The sequence below is a fragment of the Triticum aestivum genome, chromosome 3B, assembly GCF_018294505.1.
Source record: "Triticum aestivum cultivar Chinese Spring chromosome 3B, IWGSC CS RefSeq v2.1, whole genome shotgun sequence".
NCBI lineage: Eukaryota > Viridiplantae > Streptophyta > Magnoliopsida > Poales > Poaceae > Triticum > Triticum aestivum.
This window is the reverse complement of record NC_057801.1, coordinates 578,903,481-578,917,298: the sequence shown is the minus strand read 5'-3', so window position 1 is coordinate 578,917,298 and position 13,818 is coordinate 578,903,481.

The window sequence follows — 13,818 nt, the reverse complement described above, 5'->3', positions numbered from 1 at the left end:
TGCCACAGTCGGACGTCGGAGCGACATCACAGAAAGGGCTTGAAAAGAAATGCCACAGTCGGACGTCGGGGCGACATCACAGAAAGGGCTTGAAAAGAAATGCCACAGTCGGACGTCGGGGTGACATCACAGAAAGGGCTTTTATGGACAGATAAATAATAATCATAATAAACTTTTAATTCATAAGAATAAATGGGTTAGTCCATCCACAGGAATATCATTTAACCGGAATTAGCACTCATGCGAAATACCAGAGTCTCTGTCATCAACACTGTCATTGTTAGGACAAGATAATACGAATTTGGACATGGAATAGATGATTTGGAGGGATATATGACTCTGCAGAGTTTGTACAAAATTATTCCCACAGCCAACGGATTTCCGTAGTCACGAAGGACTAGTTCCGTTTACGGTATTTCGGAATAAAACACAGCTAACCAGTACACACCCATCATACCTCTCGATGCTAGGAATCACCCTAGACATCGTCCAAGAAAAACTTTTGAGACGGGGAGATCACAATCTCGAATAGCATGGGATCAAATTTATATACGCGCGCTCTAAGGGGCGCCCCCCTCACGGTCCCAACCGGAAACACCCATGCCCCCTGACCGGATGACTGGCTTTAATCCAGGGCCATGGAACCATCATCACGGCCTCTCCTTTTGGTGTGTACCAGAAAAGCGGTTTGCAACTTACTAAACCATATTCTTTGCAGAAAGCATGTGGTAGTACAGGGAAGGAAATGAAAGGAACTGGACCGATACGGTTTGACACTGAAGTCACATAGTCCGGCATGAGACTGGCATGCTACAACACTGCCATCTCACCCATCCTCATGCCAACACATGGCCATTCATACTCACATCCATCGACTTATGGATCATCGAACTCACTTACCTCATTATCGCATAAAATGACATTCATCGATATGCTTATCAACATGCCATGAAACTAACTAAATGCAAAACATGCCAAGACACTCATCATATCAAAAGTTCAAACATGCTTGCCTAGTTCAGAGTAGTCGGAGCCTAGCTCGGTGAAGTTCACGGCTCCGTCACCTCCTTCGGTATCTACGGTATAAAGAAAATATATGCGCTATCGTGAATACCAAGGAGTGCACAGAAAGTATACCAAATATTTTCCAAATAAATCTGATAAAAAACTAGACAAAAGTTTACAGAGAACAGAAAAATAATCAACCAAAAATACCTTTCTGTTTAAAAGTTATAAAGGTTTTTGTCCAGGGACTCATCTGTAATGAAACATAAGTTTTCTAGGGGCTAGTTTATAAAAACAGAAAGCGCTTCGGTAGCGACTACGCCAGCCCAGAGGGAAAGCGCATTCGGAAGACGACGTTTTCAGAAAACGCTTCGCTCTGACAGGATAGAGAGGCTGACAGGCGGGTCCCGCCTGTCAGGTTTAAATATTCAAACGGGGCGGCAGAGTTCGCCGGTGCCCGAGAGCCGCGGTGGTCGCCGGCGGCGATCCACGGCGAGGCAGAAAGATCGGAGGGTACCTCCGTGTTCAGGGCACCCTTCCGCATCGGTTGGTGGTGGTGGTGTCGGTCGGCGAGCACCACGTCGACGGCGAGCTTTGCTCCGGCGGACGGCGGTTCGGGTGGTTGCGTACTTCGTCGGAGAGAGCTGCAGTGATCAAATTGAGGAGGGGGTTATGCTCCTGGTAGCTAGAGAGGGTAACGAATGGGGTTTGGGCGCCGGAGACGGCCTCACCGGAGCGAATCGAGGTGGCGGCCGAGGCGGATCGGGGTGGCCGGAGTTGAGAGGGAAGACCTCCTCGGGGTCCCCCTAGTGGCCTGGCGTGGCGTTGGTGAGGTGTGGGGATGAGGCGTGCACGAGGGTGAGCTCGGGGGCCCTTTTTATAGGCAGCCCGAGGCGGTGGCCGTGAACGGGGATTTCCGGCGATGGTTACAGTGGCGCAGTGCTCGGTCGGGGGTGATTAGGGAGTCGAGCGCCGTCGTGGGAGTTTACTGGGTCCGTTTAGATGCTAACTGGACTTGGATTAGAAGCTTAGGGCAGGCTTTGGTCGGAACGGGACGGCGCGGGTCCGTTGGCGGCAGAGGGCGCGTCCAGGGCTGTCGGGCCATGGCGACGGTGCAGCGGGGGTGCGCTAGCGTGCATGAGGCCACGCGGAGAGCCAGGGAGCGCTGGGCGGCGCAGAACGGCGTTGAGCCGCCGTTCTTGCCCCCTGTCAGCCGCCACGGGAGGTCCCGACGCCGCGGAAGACTCCGGCGAGGGCGGGCCATCGTGCCACCGACGCCAGGAAGAGGCCAAGTGAGCGTGTGGTGCTCCAGACAGTAGGAAGAGGCGGAGAGGAACGTGCCAAATGCACTGTGAACGCGTGAGAGGAACTGACGAACGCACACGACACTGAAACTAAACTTTTCTGAATTTTTGAACAGTAACAGTGCCCGTAAGGTGTTCGACAGAATGAAATTGGCATCTAGGGATTTTTCCTTGAGCTGAAACTTGGTGGAGTGGCTTCTCATTGCTCACATAGGTTGCCTGAATTTTGGTGGAATTTTTGGAGTAGTGTAGATATGAATTTCATCAAATTTGGCAAATCTGGTCCAAACTTGCAGAGGCTGAATTTTGAAAATTTTGAAAAGAGAAGGAGTGGATCAAGATGGTTCTGGGTTGTGGGTACCAAGGACTATCCAGGAGAGTTGGTTTGAGGTCAAAACTCAAATGCAATATGGTACTTGCTTTGAAAATCATTTGGGCTCAAAATAATTTTCAGAATTGATTTGAGAGGGAAAAATAATTAGAATAAAATCCAAAACTTGTTTGGATTAGTTGGGACAGAGAACTTAGGTTGATCACAAGGTGTAGGGGAGGTTTTGGAGGGGTTTTACCACATGGAAACAATGCAAAGTCAAGGGTGGTTCCAAGATATGAAAATCCCCAAATTTTCATAGAGCTTCATTTTAAAAGAAAACAATTTAAACTCAAAAATTAAATTTGAGAGAACCAACAGAGAAGAAGTTTCAAAAGATCAAACACCAAGGTTTGAAAAAAAAAATCCTTGCCAAGGCAAAGGAAGTTTTTAAGTGGAAGGTTTTTCTGAAAAAGAAATTTTTTAAAAAGCCTCTCCTCAAAAACCACAAAGTTTTTGATAAAAGCCAAATAAAAATTTTAGAGTGTCACAACACCTACCCCCTTAGGAAAAATCTCGTCCCCGAGATTTCAGCTGATCCTTAAATAGGTGTGGATGCTCAGTCCGAAGAAAATCCTCGCTTTCCCAAGTTGCTTCACTGTCGGTGTGATTGCTCCACTGGACTTTGAAAAACTTGATGGTCTTCTGTCGGGTCCTCCTTTCAGACTCCTCTAATATTCTTACGGGACGTTCTCGATAAGTGAGGTCTGGCTGCACATCGATGTTTTCATGGGATACTTGTTTCTCTGGGTTGCTTACATACTTCCTTAATTGAGAGACGTGGAACACGTCGTGAATGTCGGACAAGTCTTCGGGTAAGTCTAGCTGGTAGGCTACAGTGCCTCTTCGTGCCACTATGCAGAATGGTCCAATGAATCTTGGTGCTAACTTTCCTTTAATCTTAAATCGTTGCAATCCTCTCATAGGGGATACTCTCAGGTATACGAACTCACCGGGTTCGAAGCTGACCCTACGATGTTTCTGATCATAATAACTCTTCTGTCGACTTTGAGAGGTCTTAAGTCGGTCTCTGATTAGCTTGACCTTTTCCTCGGCTTCTCTGAGCATGTCTGGTCCGAAGATGCGGCTGTCTCCGGTCTCTGACCAATTTAACGGGGTACGACATCTCCGTCCGTACAAAGCCTCAAATGGTGCCATTTGTAGGCTGGCCTGGTAGCTATTGTTATACGCGAACTCGGCGTATGGCAGGCTTTCTTCCCAACTGGTTCCATATGTGAGGACACATGCTCTCAGCATGTCTTCTAAAATTTGGTTTACGCGTTCAGTTTGTCCATCAGTCTGTGGATGGTATGCGGTACTGAAGGCTAGTTGGGTTCCCAGAGCCTGTTGTAAATGCTCCCAAAATCTTGAGACGAACTGAGTGCCTCTGTCGGATATTATAGTCTTCGGGACACCGTGCAGACAAACTATGCGGGAAAGATAAATCCTGGCAAGCCTCTGAGTGGTGTAGGTTGTCTTCACTGGAATAAAGTGTGCCACTTTGGTCAACCTGTCAGTGATGACCCATATGGCATCATTCCCGTGTCGTGACCGAGGTAGTCCGACAATAAAATCCATCCCTATTTCATCCCATTTCCACTCAGGTATTTTGTTTGGTTGCAGTAGTCCGGCTGGTCTCTGATGTTCAGCTTTTATGCGTTGACATGAGTCGCAACATGCAATGAAGGCGGCTATGTCCCTCTTCATACCGTGCCACCAAAATCTTTCCTGAATATCCTTATACATTTTGGTTCCTCCAGGGTGGATCGAATATGGAGTGGTGTGTGCTTCAGCTAAAATTTGCTGTTTAAGGTCTTCTATGTTTGGCACGCATAGCCTTTCTCCGTACCATAATATTCCTTCATTATCTATGACGAATTTCGAGGCCTTGCCCATATTCAACTTTCTTTTAATTCCTTCAATGCTGGGGTGACCGGGCTGAGCTTCTTTAATTTTCTCCACAAGGTTGGGTTGTATTTCCAAGTTTGATATGGTGCCTTCTGCTACCATTATCAAGTTGAGCTTGGCAAATTCTTGATGGAATTCGGGCCTCAAGCTGTGCAGATAGTTTCCGTCGGAGCTGGGGTTCCGACTCAGGGCATCGGCCACTACATTTGCTTTCCCTGGATGGTAATGGATCCCAACATCATAATCCTTTACCAATTCCAACCAGCGTCGTTGCCGTAAATTTAGTTCTGGCTGCGTGAAAATATATTTGAGACTTTTGTGATCCGTATATATTTCACATCGATTCCCAAGTAAGAAATGCCTCCATTCCTTGAGTGCATGAATAACCGCTGCCATTTCTAAGTCATGAGTGGGATAATTTTCCTCATGCTTGCGAAGTTGCCTTGAAGCGTAGGCGACAACCTTGCCTTCCTGCATCAACACGCATCCGAGACCTTTTCTGGACGCGTCACAATATACTTCAAAATTCTTGTGTATGTCGGGTACAATTAATACCGGTGCTGTTGTTAATTTCCGCTTTAGCTCTTGGAAACTTTTCTCGCAGGCTTCTGTCCACTCAAACTTCTTATCTTTCTTGAGCAACTGTGTCATAGGCTTGGCTATGGTGGAAAATCCTTCAATAAATCTGCGGTAATATCCTGCCATTCCCAAGAAACTCCGTATGTCCGTTACGCTGGCTGGTGATTTCCAGTCAAGTACGGCCTTAACTTTCTCTGGGTCCACTGCGATACCGTCTTGAGTCAGCACGTGGCCTAGAAAACCTACTTGTCTTAGCCAAAATTCGCACTTGCTGAACTTGGCATACAATTGGTGTTTTCTTAGCTCTCCTAGCACAATCCTGAGATGTTCTGCGTGCTCTTCTGGTGTCTTGGAGTATACCAGAATATCGTCGATGAATACCACGACGAACTTGTCCATAAACTTCATAAATACTTTGTTCATGAGGTGAACAAAATATGCTGGGGCGTTAGTTAATCCAAATGGCATCACTGTGAACTCGTACAGTCCATATCTGGAGGTGAAGGCTGTTTTGGGGATATCTTCCGTTCGTACCTTCAATTGATGGTATCCTGACCTTAAGTCAATTTTTGAGAATACCTTGGCCTGAGCAAGTTGATCAAACAAATCGTTTATCCTTGGCATCGGGTATTTGTTTTTGACTGTGACCATGTTAAGTGCTCGATAGTCAATACACAATCTCAGCGTTCCATCCTTCTTTTTGGCAAATAAAATTGGTGACCCCCAAGGTGAGGAGCTGGCTCGAATGTATCCTTTTTCCAGTAATTCCTTTATTTGCTTCTTCAACTCGACCAACTCGGATGGTGCCATTCTGTATGGTTTCTTGTATATGGGGGCGGTTCCTGGTGCTAGCTCAATGCGGAATTCTATTTCTCGGTCTGGTGGCATGCCTGGCAGCTCTTCAGGGAATACATCTGGAAATTCACACACTACTGGAACCTTGTTTAGCTCAGAAACGTCCACCTTATTTAATCTCGGTTGCCGGGGTCTTTTTCCTTCCTTGGCTGATACTCTTATTGTCTTCCCTTGGTGGTGTGTGAGAATCACGGTCCTGTTGAAACAGTCGATGAAACCTTTATTGGTGGTTAGCCAATCCATCCCTAGGATGACATCCAGTCCTTTATTTTCCAATACAATAAGATTTGCGTGAAACTCCAATCCTTCGAACTCAATGACCACATTCTGACAGTAATTCTGAGAAACTTGCTGAATCCCAGGGGACTTGATGATCATGGATTTCTCCAAAGGAAGTATCGAAAACTTATTTTGCAAAGCAAAACTTTTCGAAATGAAAGAGTGAGAAGCTCCAGAATCAAACAAAACCATTGCAGGTATTGTGTTGACAGGAAACGTACCGAGTACGATATCCGGAGCATTTTGTGCCTCCTCTTTGGTTACGTGGTTCAGATGACCCTTCCTGTGGTTATTGTTGGGATTGAAATTGTTTCGCTTGGGTGCTGAATTATTGCCGCCGTTGTTCGGCTTTGGGGTTGAACTCCTTGGCTTGGGGCACTGTTTGGCATAGTGCCCTTCTTCTCCACAAGCGTAACAAGTAACGCCGGGGCGATAGGTGAATTCCTTGTCCCTTGCATGAAAATTCTTGATTGGGCGTGAGACATTGGATGAGAATTTGTGTGTCCCACCCTTTTGAAAATCTGTCTTGCTTCGGTGATTGCGAGCGTGATTAGTCTGGTCCCTTTTTCGCTTGCGGATATCTTCCAGACTGCGTCTCTCATTTTCCAGAGTAATGGCTTTGTCCACCAGTGTTTTAAAATCAGGAAAAGTGTGCACGACCAGTTGGCATTTAAGCGCGGGCGCCAGACCGTCAAGGAATTTCTCCATCTTCTTGATTTCAGTCATACGTTCCTCATTGGCGTAGCGGGATAATAGGGTAAATTGACTGTTGTAATCTGACACTGTCATGTTCCTTTGTTTGAGGTCATCGAATTCTCTCTTCTTGATTTTCATAATACTCTTAGGAATATGTGCACCACGGAAACCTTCCTTGAAATCATCCCAGGTTATGTTATTTTCGTTGGGATGCATGTGCAGAAAATTCTCCCACCACGATGCGGCTGCTCCTGTGAGATAGTGTGGAGCATATAGTACTTTCTCGAGATCTGAACATTTTGCAATAATTAATTTCCTCTCCATATCTCGAAGCCAGTCCTCGGCTTCAAGAGGCTTGTCAGTGTGAGAAAATGTTTGAGGACGTGTCTTCTGTAGTTCAGATAACTTGGAATGCTGTTGATACTGTCCATGGTGATTTCCCATGTTGATGACTTGGTTCATCATCTCCCGATGTTGTTGCTGACTCTGCTCATAAAGGCGGCACATTTGTGAAAGTGCCGATTCACTGCCCTGTTGGCTTGACTGTCCCTGAGTGAACTCGTTGTTGGGTTGTGTATCATAATTTTCCTCTGGTGGAGTTGGCATGGAGCGTGTCCAAGGACGAGACATTTTTCACTCTGGGGATATATTTTTTGTAAAACTCATAAGAAAAGCGGAAAGAGTCGCAAAACAAAACCATAAATGCATAAAGCTGGCAGATAGAATTAAATAACTCGGCTTACTTAAGAAAAACAAATCGACTTGCGCACGGAGAAGGACTGCTCATTACATATCTTACACGCGGTTGGTAATTATACAATACATCACTCAGGATATGCGTACATAATCCTGACATGTTATTTAGGCTAGTGCACTTCTCCAGATCCTACATGATGCGCAAACAGGCTACTTCTCACAACCTATGTACATATCTTACAAAGCGGTACAATACACGGCAGCTAAGCGTACTCAGGCAGAGATGTTGACGACCTCCTTTGCCCTGCCGAGGGCGAGGCGTAGCGAGGTTGGGGACTCGACTTCCTCCTCGCTAATGGGCTCCATACGTGTAGTGTTGCGCAGAGTGGACGGAGCGGTTGCCAGGGGCGGAGCAACACGTACAGGAGTGGGCGCGAAGGGTGGTGCAGTGCGCGCTGAAGTGGGTGCAATGACTTGGTTGAATTCTTCGGTAGAAGGCAGGCGACGAGTAGGCGTATAAGATGCTGAGGACGAGACCAAAGTCAGTGGCGGAGCGATGGGTAGGAGCTCCCTCCTGTTGGAGGCACAGCCATGGACTGAGTCCATGCGGGTAGCTACGAAGTCGTCCACCAGGTTGTCGAAGGCTGCCTCCAGGGCCCGGAGATACTCAATGAGCATCTCAAAAGCCTCGTCTCGTTCTCCTCTGGGGCAGGAGTATGCGTAGTGACAGGTGTAAGGCACATGGCACGGAAGATAACGGTAACGACGAGTCTTCATCACGGGAAGGACATCCCTGAGACGAGCTATCGCCTCGCGGGCTGCCATCTGCATAGCATGCCTCTCCGTAGGCATTGCTCTTCCCACGAACCGGAAGCGGCGTAACTCACCACGCCCTCCCTTGAACTGCACCGCGGCCTGGTGCATGGTCAGACTGTCGTTGACTCGGTGCTGGCAGAGTGTGAAGACTGGGCGTACGGATGGCCCCATCGCGACCTGAACGATGAAAGAAAGAAGCTTGACGAACCCATCGGGCACGTTGGCGAAGGTCTGAGACTCGCAGCTGTTGTCGGCCATCTACAAAAGTAGGCAAAAATTCTGCAGGGTCAGATCATAAATTTATGCTGACTGACAGAAAATGACTACAATTGCAAAAATATAAATTAGCTCTATCATGCTAATAACTAATTAGCGATCGCACCTAGTGGCTTCCTACAGTCAGCCTGGCTCTGGTACCAAGCTTGTCACGACCGGTTTTCCAATAAAAATATTTATTGAGAAACCAATCTTTTGAGTCCAGTATGAGAGAAATCCTCCTCACTGGTAGACAATTTCTTGATACAATAAGCCAGTAGCATAAAATATATTACAGGGTCGAACTGCGGTTGCTCAACCAAATTATTACAAGCACGCCAATAATTATACATAATGGCGGACATGACACAGTGGTGTGGAGACATACTACTGACTCGAGGATAGGGCGGTGGTGGAAAAACACAGCGGGGAGAGAAATACAAGACTCTAAGTCTATCATCTCATCGAGCGTCGAGGTGAGGCTCGATGAATTTATTTGGTAGCGGAAGCGGATATAAAACAGTGACCAAATCCAGGGTCGCACGAGACTGACTGGGACTCCTCTAAGTGTCGGACTCGCTATCGAACTCTTCATCCATGAAATCGCCTTCGTCAGCATCTGGCCAAATCAACAAGCCAGTGAGTACTTTGAAAGTACTCGCAAGACAGTTCGGACGTAAGATATAACAAATGCATGCATGGATGCGTCATGAATAAATTCACCAATGTACATTCAAAATTATCATAACAAGGTAAGTAAAAGGGAAACGGCGGTAGTCCGCCTGAAATCCCAACAGAACATAAATAATTTCCGATCGGGTGTCTGAAGCGACGCCTCGAAAGGTGAACAAATAAATATAAGAAAAAGCTGCCACAGTCGGGCGTCTTAGCGACACCACATAAAGGGCTTAAAAAGAAATACCTCAGTCGGACGTCGGGGCGACGTCACAGAAAGGGCTTGAAAAGAAATGCCACAGTCGGACGTCGGGGCGACATCACAGAAAGGGCTTGAAAAGAAATGCCACAGTCGGACGTCGGGGCGACATCACAGAAAGGGCTTGAAAAGAAATGCCACAGTCGGACGTCGGGGCGACATCACAGAAAGGGCTTGAAAAGAAATGCCACAGTCGGACGTCGGGGCGACATCACAGAAAGGGCTTGAAAAGAAATGCCACAGTCGGACGTCGGGGCGACATCACAGAAAGGGCTTGAAAAGAAATGCCACAGTCGGACGTCGGGGCGACATCACAGAAAGGGCTTTTATGGACAGATAAATAATAATCATAATAAACTTTTAATTCATAAGAATAAATGGGTTAGTCCATCCACAGGAATATCATTTAACCGGAATTAGCACTCATGCGAAACACCGGAGTCTCTGTCATCAACACTGTCATTGTTAGGACAAGATAATACGAATTTGGACATGGAATAGATGATTTGGAGGGATATATGACTCTGCAGAGTTTGTACAAAATTATTCCCACAGCCAACGGATTTCCGTAGTCACGAAGGACTAGTTCCGTTTACGGTATTTCGGAAGAAAACACAGCTAACCAGTACACACCCATCATACCTCTCGATGCTAGGAATCACCCTAGACATCGTCCAAGAAAAACTTTTGAGACGGGGAGATCACAATCTCGAATAGCATGGGATCAAATTTATATACGCGCGCTCTAAGGGGTGCCCCCCTCTCGGTCCCAACCGGAAACACCCATGCCCCCTGACCGGATGACTGGCTTTAATCCAGGGCCATGGAACCATCATCACGGCCTCTCCTTTTGGTGTGTACCAGAAAAGCGGTTTGCAACTTACTAAACCATATTCCTTGCGGAAAACATGTGGTAGTACAGGGAAGGAAATGAAAGGAACTGGACCGATACGGTTTGACACTGAAGTCACATAGTCCGGCATGAGACTGGCATGCTACAACACTGCCATCTCACCCATCCTCATGCCAACACATGGCCATTCATACTCACATCCATCCACTTATGGATCATCGAACTCACTTACCTCATTATCGCATAAAATGACATTCATCGATATGCTTATCAACATGCCATGAAACTAACTAAATGCAAAACATGCCAAGACACTCATCATATCAAAAGTTCAAACATGCTTGCCTGGTTCAGAGTAGTCGGAGCCTAGCTCGGTGAAGTTCACGGCTCCGTCACCTCCTTCGGTATCTACGGTATAAAGAAAATATATGCGCTATCGTGAATACCAAGGAGTGCACAGAAAGTATACCAAATATTTTCCAAATAAATCTGATAAAAAACTAGACAAAATTTTAAAGAGAACAGAAAAAGAATCAACCAAAAATACCTTTCTGTTTAAAAGTTATAAAGGTTTTTGTCCAGGGACTCATCTGTAATGAAACAGAAGTTTTCTAGGGGCTAGTTTATAAAAACAGAAAGCGCTTCGGTAGCGACTACGCCAGCCCAGAGGGAAAGCGCATTCGGAAGAAGACGTTTTCAGAAAACGCTTCGTTTAGGAAGGATAGAGAGGCTGACAGGCGGGTCCCGCCTGTCAGGTTTGAAATATTCAAACGGGGCGGCAGAGTTCGCCGGTGCCCGAGAGCCGCGGTGGTCGCCGGCGGCGATCCACGGCGAGGCAGAGAGATCGGAGGGTACCTCCGTGTTCAGGGCACCCTTCCGCGTCGGTTGGTGGTGGTGGTGGCGGTCGGCGAGCACCACGTCGACGGCGAGCTTTGCTCCGGCGGACGGCGGTTCGGGTGGTTGCGGACTTCGTCGGAGAGAGCTGCAGTGATCAAATTGAGGAGGGGGTTATGCTCCTGGTAGCTAGAGAGGGTAACGAACGGGGTTTGGGCGCCGGAGACGGCCTCACCGGAGCGAATCGAGGTGGCGGCCGAGGCGGATCGGGGCGGCCGGAGTTGAGGGGGAAGACCTCCTCGGGGTCCCCCTAGTGGCCTGGCGTGGCGTTGGTGAGGTGTGGGGATGAGGCGTGCACGAGGGTGAGCTCGGGGGCCCTTTTTATAGGCAGCCCGAGGCGGTGGCCGTGAACGGGGATTTCCGGCGATGGTTACGGTGGCGCAGTGCTCGGTCGGGGGTGATTAGGGAGTCGAGCGCCGTCGTGGGAGTTTACTGGGTCCGTTTAGATGCTAACCGGACTTGGATTAGAAGCTTAGGGCAGGCTTTGGTCGGAACGGGACGGCGCGGGTCCGTTGGCGGCAGAGAGCGCGTCCAGGGCTGTCGGGCCACGGCGACGGTGCAGCGGGGGTGCGCTGGCGTGCATGAGGCCACGCGGAGAGCCAGGGAGCGCTGGGCGGCGCGGAACGGCGTTGAGCCGCCGTTCTTGCCCCCTGTCAGCCGCCACGGGAGGTCCCGACGCCGCGGAAGACTCCGGCGAGGGCGGGCCATCGTGCCACCGACGCCAGGAAGAGGCCAAGTGAGCGTGTGGTGCTCCAGACAGTAGGAAGAGGCGGAGAGGAACGTGCCAAATGCACTGTGAACGCGTGAGAGGAACTGACGAACGCACACGACACTGAAACTGAACTTTTCTGAATTTTTGAACAGTAACAGTGCCCGCAAGGTGTTCGACAGAATGAAAATGGCATCTAGGGATTTTTCCTTGAGCTGAAACTTGGTGGAGTGGCTTCTCATTGCTCACATAGGTTGCCTGAATTTTGGTGGAATTTTTGGAGTAGTGTAGATATGAATTTCATCAAATTTGGCAAATCTGGTCCAAACTTGCAGAGGCTGAATTTTGAAAATTTTGAAAAGAGAAGGAGTGGATCAAGATGGTTCTGGGTTGTGGGTACAAAGGACTATCCAGGAGAGTTGGTTTGAGGTCAAAACTCAAATGCAATATGGTACTTGCTTTGAAAATCATTTGGGCTCAAAATAATTTTCAGAATTGATTTGAGAGGGAAAATAATTAGAATAAAATCCAAAACTTGTTTGGATTTGTTGGGACAGAGAACTTAGGTTGATCACAAGGTGTAGGGGAGGTTTTGGAGGGGTTTTACCACATGGAAACAATGCAAAGTCAAGGGTGGTTCCAAGATATGAAAATCCCCAAATTTTCATAGAGCTTCATTTTAAAAGAAAATAATTTAAACTCAAAAATTAAATTTGAGAGAACCAACAGAGAAGAAGTTTCAAAAGATCAAACACCAAGGTTTGAAAAAAAAATCCTTGCCAAGGCAAAGGAAGTTTTTAAGTGGAAGGTTTTTCTGAAAAAGAAAATTTTTAAAAAGCCTCTCCTCAAAAACCACAAAGTTTTTGATAAAAACCAAATAAAAATTTTAGAGTGTCACACGTGACCCACCGTATAAGAATGATGATTTCAAACACCGCGTACAATTGTCGTAGGGTTCTGAGAATCAAATTCTTCATTAATTTCTTCACACTTAGAGTGTTATTCTTCATTGATTGAAGAAAAACGTTTCTTCATGTGTTACACATCTAAGTCATCAATTTTGCATAAGTGTTAGGATGTGTGTCCTTTTCAAAGAACATTCGAAGATTCTAAGATATTTAGCTCACACCGGAACTTGCTAAATCTCTTCTCATCCAAGGGCTTAGTGAAGATATCAGCTAGCTGTTCTTCAGTCTTCACGTGCTCGATGGAGATGTCGCCCTTCAACACATGATCATGAAGAAAATGATGACGAATCTGAATGTGCTTAGTCTTCGAGTGCTGAACTGGGTTGTGGGCAATCTTGATGGCACTCTCATTGTTGCAGAGGAGAGGCACATTCTTCACGTTGACGCCATAGTCCTTGAGTGTTTGCTTCATCCAAAGCAGTTGAGCACGGCAAGAGCCAGCAGCAATGTATTCAGCTTCCGTAGTGGACAGTGATACGCAGTTCTGTTTCTTCGAGGACCAACAAACCAAAGATCGTCCGAGGAAATGACAAGTTCCAGAAGTTGACTTGCGGTCCACACGATCACCAGCATAGTCAGAGTCAGAATATCCAATGAGATCAAAAGCAGAGCCCTTGGGGTACCATAATCCTAGTGTTGGCGTGTGAGCTAGATATCGAAGAATATGCTTCACAGCCTTATGGTGTGATTCCTTCGG